Source organism: Engraulis encrasicolus, chromosome 9 (assembly GCF_034702125.1).
Source record: "Engraulis encrasicolus isolate BLACKSEA-1 chromosome 9, IST_EnEncr_1.0, whole genome shotgun sequence".
Taxonomy (NCBI): domain Eukaryota; kingdom Metazoa; phylum Chordata; class Actinopteri; order Clupeiformes; family Engraulidae; genus Engraulis; species Engraulis encrasicolus.
In genome coordinates, this window is record NC_085865.1 from 13,719,220 (window position 1) to 13,725,530 (window position 6,311).

Genomic DNA, 6,311 nt, shown 5'->3' on the forward strand with positions numbered 1-6,311 from the left:
CGTTAGCTTGCTAGCCAGGCAGCTACTAGCAAACCGCCTGAAACAAACTTGTGTAGGGCACAAAAACTTAGGGCATAAGTGTTCAAATACTCTTTTGAAACGGCTATATTGGTCTGAATTTGGCTCGTAGTACACTTTTACACCGATTGGTGATGGTCGCAACAGGTTTGGCACCAACTGTGTTTTTAACGGTACAAATCCACAAGCGGTGACATCATGTTCTCCTCACATTAACGAATTCCAGGCTAATTATTTATTAGCATTATTCATGGATGCCCATGAACTGCGCCCTCGTCCCTATGCTGTCCATCGTCAATGAATGAAGTAGCTGGGCTCATAGTTTAATACAGGTGTCCGTGGTTGGGCTACAAATAGCTGAATTTGTTCTTAATCTTGTGCAACAGTAAACCGGTGGAATTACCTCTGGGTCGGACAGGGCTAGCCAGCTACCCACCCTGCTACGGTGATGCCCGTCTGCTGCCTCCAGTCCCGGCTGTTACGGACCAAGAGTAAGTAGGACATTGTACATCTTATAATATTCAACATCATTACTGTCACGGGATAGAGATATGAAAGAGTGTTGTCCATTCCATATCGTGATGTTATGTCTGACTGTCATCCTACGAAATTTACATGAAAGCTAAGTTTAGCTCTACTGTTGCCTTTTCAGATCGGAGCGCTGGTGAGATGTTTCCCCATCGACTGATGAGGGAAGGAAGGCAGCCACGGCATGCGATTGTTCAACATGACAGTGAGCCAGAAAAAAGATGTCAAGAAAGATAAATAAAAAAACATGATGAGTGAATTTCTTCGTCAGGTTGTTTTTTTTCTGGGAGCTTATTTAAACTGTCTAGGCCTGTGTTATCTGTAGAATTAAATGCTGTTTGAAACGATTGCTCAACTGCTTTAGAATTGGTTTATTGGGATTGTAATAATAAAGTAACTTCATTAACGGATCCAAAATGGTCCAGTCCCGGAACATTTATGAGTCCGGAATGGGTCCGTAACTGATAAAAAATAGTGGATCCGTGACGGATGCAATAAGTGGACACGGAATGAGCCCGCATCGGATGTCGCGCCTCCGAACCGGGCTCACTGCGGACGTGAGCTTTTGCACGCGGATCCGTTACGGGTGACAAACGGGTCCTTTTTGAGTCCGCGCCACGCCTCCGCGTGGGATGATAGGCGGCGTGCAAGTGGACGCCGATACGGGTCCATTTACCGGGTCCGTTCCGGAGGATGACCTCCGGAGAGTGGACTCCGGTGCGGATCCATTACGGAGTACTTTTGCTGTGTGAACCCAGAACAGAGGCCCAAACTGTCCAAACGGCCTACAGGACCCAGTGGCGGACCTGACAGCCCAGGCTCACTTGTTCCCACGTCCTCGCCCACAGCGGAGAGGAAGATGGAGAAAAGGTTATGTCTTACAGGTGTTCAAAATCTGAAACTGCAGACAAAGTGTCACCAAGCACAAATCACACCCAATCTCAGTGTCCAGTAAATATACATTATTCGCACCTAGGCCGTGGGCCAAAGGCGAATCTGTTGATACAAAATAAACGCCAATGCTACACAGAGGGTAATTTCACCAAACTGTTCAGTATACCAATGTGTTCAGTATACAAAGATCTTTATCTTCCTGGCAAGGGCCAGGGACGATTTGGTCAACACATAAGATGCACATAATGCATGAGAGCGGTCTCATCTCACTAAGGTAAAGTAGACTAAGGTCATTCGCACCAAGGCAGGGCCAAGGGCGAATTTTATTAACACAATATACACACATTGCGTCTCACCAGACTAAAATGTTAAGTAAACTAAGGTCATTCGCATCTAGGTAGGGGCCTAGTGCGAATTGTCTTAACACATAACAATGTTAACATGTTATAAACATGCACACTTTGCATCTCACCAGACTAAAGTGTTCAGTAAACAAGGGTCATTCGCATCTGGGCAAGAGCCAAGGGCGAAATTGTTGCTACATAACTTACACAAGTAATGCAAAGCAGTAGCCTCTGTCTCACCAGACTAAACTGCTCAGTAAACAATTATCATTTGCATCCAGGCAGGGGCCAAGGGTGAAATTGTTAACATTATGCACACAGGGGATACTATCACAGTAGTCTCAGCAGTGTTAAGGGAACAAATACCCCTCGCACCCAGACGAGGGGCAGATTTGGTAACACAAAAGTGGCTCCCCTTACAGCCTAGGGGTAGCCTCAACAGACCAGTGTGCTTTAAAATAAATAAAGAATGCCATCCCCATCCAGGCCTTGGGCCAAGGACGGAGTTGTTATTGAGAAGTCACACATGAGGTGTACAAGTACAATGTACTGACACCAGAAATCTCTCTCAAAAAATAAATACGGTACATAAATAAAAAAGGGGTGCACCACTGTCATAACACCACCAGGGCGCATCATTTCCCCTTTATTGGCAGCGGAGACATAGCAGAGATCTCTCCGGTGACGCTACTAGTGTGCGTCACGTCACGGCTGCGTGGGTAACGTGACTAACGTCATATAAGAGCGACGGGTCATGCTCATCCACGACGTACAGTCAGAGATACTGTTGAGTACACAAACGCAACACTACTTTATTCCACGGTAAGTGGATAAAGAACTTCTGTTGATCACAAAACCACCTAGGTTCAGTGGAACACTAATGTAAGGTCAGTAGACTGAGTTCTCGAGTTACGAACGAAGAGACCCCTTCTTTCCTACTCTAATGAGCCGTCAATGGGCTCTGTTCAACATACTGCGCGATCTCAGCTGGAAAGCGCATTTTACAGACCGTCTTATAAAACAGGTATGCCACAATCGCATACATCTGACAACAAGGTGCTTTGTCAATCATATCATCGTCTCGATTTTGGGGTTGTCACAAGAGGTACAGCAGATGATCTTATCACAAGGCTGTAGCCTGTCTGAAATCAGAGTGTGTATGAGTTTCGCCGCCACGGCAAAACATACAGCATCTCGCTGCCTCAACCGGCGATTGAGGACGGCGTTAGCCCCTCTGACAGGCTTGGGATCAGAATACTGTAATTAAGACAATTTCCCCTATTGCTCCCTCTCGAAGGAGTCAGCATTAGATTCCAGGACGGCGCTAAAGCATCGAGTGAATTTGGGTTCAACAAGTCACCGTTACTAGTAGTCAGACAAGGTCTAGACTACAGTTGGTGTAACGGCATCCGCTATTACGGTAGCGAGAGGTGTCTCTCTATGATGAAGGGCTTTTACAGTAAAGCTTACAGTAAAGCTTACTGGCCACGTTGTTCATGCAGTGGCTTCACCATCGCACGTCCAGGGCGGCCATATGCATTAAGTGTTCTGGGCCCTGAAACATTTCCAAAACGATGTAGGTGGTTGAGGAAACTATTGCTGGGTCACAGTTTCTGTTAAGTCTGCAGAACAGGGCCAAGGGGAACATCCTCTCTACTCTCAAACATCGGCTTGTGTGGGGCAGGGGTTGGTGCAGGTTTTTGCTATCTCTACACCTTGTAAGGAAACACACAGTGCCCTCTATTCCTCCTTGGCATAAAAGATGCACTAGATTGCTATGGGCAAAACACCCTGCTCTATGCATTCACACCAATAAGCATAATAACCCCCACACTGGTCAGAGTCAGGCAACAGAGCCTGCTACTGATTTTGTTGGCCCAATTATGTCACCCTAACATGGGGTCACGATTGTGTAAGGTTGTTCGGAGGGCCCTCAGGGGCCCCACCTCTACTGAGAGATCCTCTCAGACAAGAAGCAATATTTATAATTCACACCTAGACAGGCTGGTCCGGTAGGCTCATTCTGTGAGAGGTAGAATTCAGACGCAGTTGCCCTCTACCAGCAGTCACCGAGACTGTACTAGGGGCGACAGCAGCATACACACTTCATACTTGGTCATACATGGCGTGTGTTCAAGGTATAGGGCACACGGAGACACTTCTCCCTAACGCCCTGTTGTTCAGCTTCTTAGATTCCTACGGGATCTTATACACAGGGTTAAAGCCTTTCCCAATAGGAAAGTTTACCTTGCTGCTTTTTCAGCCAGCCACTTAAGTTTTGAGTACAAGCCAGCAGGGTAGTACCCCTTGGAGACTTAGTTCTGGTTAAGTTGAGCTACACGCTCACCCCTCCAAATCACTGGTTTGAAGTTTAGCTTGTCAAGACTGTTCAAATACAGCATTAACCACCATGAAATGAGTGAGTGAACTAAAAGCCTTCCTTGTGAGGCCCTCTTGGTTTACAATCTGACTCTGATTTGAAGAAGGTGCGTCTTCTCCCCATTACAGATTCGTGCCCAGAGCAGGACTTTCTTTAGATGTCGGAGAAAGGACCTGGATGCCCCGCACCCTGCCCCCTCACACGTTCGCCCGCTTTCATGAGCTAGAGGTATCTGGCTGACACTTATCTCACGCTGTACTAGGTTATGACTCCCCAGCAGCGATCTAAACATTCTGACCGATGCTACTGTAATAAGGGCTCTACATAGCGTGCATTCCGGGAGTGGGCTATATCTCCCATAGTGAAACACCGAGCGAAGTTAGAAAAAGAACGTTAGGTTATGGCTATAACCCTCGGTTCTTTGATAACAGAGTGAGGTGTTTCACCTATTTTTCCCTCCTTGCACTAGTTGTTAGGTGGGGAAGAAACCGTTAAGAATGCTGGACTCAGCGTGTCGACGGGGGTAGACACCCCAAGCGGGCGGAGCCCGACTGCGTCGACTGTCTGTCTTTGACAGACAATAAGGGCGTTCGTGATGGCGTAATTTTGACGAAGTTGAAAATTTGCTAGGCAGCGAGCATGCTCAGTGTGTCCGCGTGAAGCATCCTGGTTAGAATTTGCTGTTCACGATGCAGTTGAAGGGAGTGACCTCTGCGCGGCAGTCGTGTCACATGGCGTTGAACCATCGCGGGAACAAAAGTTTTGTCAAGCTGCCACGCAGTACCAGAAAGCTACTGCGCTGGGCAGAAGACCTCCTCCATGATGTGAGGAATCTGCCGTGATTGGTGTTCATAGCTCATGTGATTCAAGTGTGTGTAGTTGAACGTGCTTAATTTTCTACATGCTGATGCATTTCATGCTCAAATGCAGCATACTCAGAGTGGTATCATCCATATGTATGGTCGCACAACCCACTTACAACAGAAAAAAAAGAAACAAACCACCCTGTCGTCAGATGCTCCATCTTCGCCACGTTAGGAGTGTATGCCGTAGGTTACAAAACCAGTATTATTCCACGGGCCGCCTGCTCGACGGTTAGAGTAGTGGTTGCGCGCCTGACTTCCATTCATGAGGTCCCCGGTTCGAAACTGCACCGAAACACGGGGAGTCTTTAGTTGCTGATGGTTAATGTGGAAACAGACCAGTTGCGAGAGACTTATCTTGTCTTTTATGTATGAAAGTGCACGAAACAGAGTGGCCTTTGTGGTTGGCGCGCCATGGTAAAGCTACATATTGAACACCTGGGTTCAATCCTCGCAGCATGGGTTGGCGCTGTTAAGTAATTTTAAAACGGTCCTATCTGAATGACGACTTTGGTCCCAAAACACAAAATGAATAGCCTAAAGTGAGTACTAATTAACTGAATTATTACATGGAAGTGAAGCCAAATCATCACATAAGACTTGTACCATGATTCACTGAGTGGTAACCTGTATCTCTACCACAAGACCACCCGATTTCTCTCCGAGACGCAGAGAGAGTCTCGCATTTCACAAGCATGTGCCGACGATGGTAAGCACGTCATGGAATTAGCGCCATGATTATTTAATTCCACGAGAGGGCGCCCTGGTACACCCGCTGTCAAAATAGGTAGATCCACCCACAGACCTATAGATCCACCTTCTTTGCCGCTGTTGAAATCTCGTCGTCCTGATGTGTCCAGCTTGGTTGCGACGCAGTTATCCCCTCCTTTTTATGACCAAGCAAATCACGTTTTGATCAAATCTTTTGCTGCGTGGTTGCAAACGAGCCTATAATGTCATTGGAGCTTCCATAGATGGTCACGCCCAAGCGTATCCCATAGTGAAACACCTCACTCTGTTATCAAAGAACCGAGGGTTATAGCCATAACCTAACGTTATGAACACAACAAGAAGACATTAATGTTCAGCAACGCTTTATTCTGATCGCCCAAAAATAGCCTAATAATAAATGAATAAATAAATAAATGTGGCATCGTAGCCTTTGTAATGTTGTCTACCTCAACTGCCTCATCAGTAGCCCAAAAATGTCAAATGTCTAAGTTAGTTTGCAAAAGTACGAGCTCAGTCCAATATTGGGGGTAATTTCTCTCCGAGAAAGCCTTA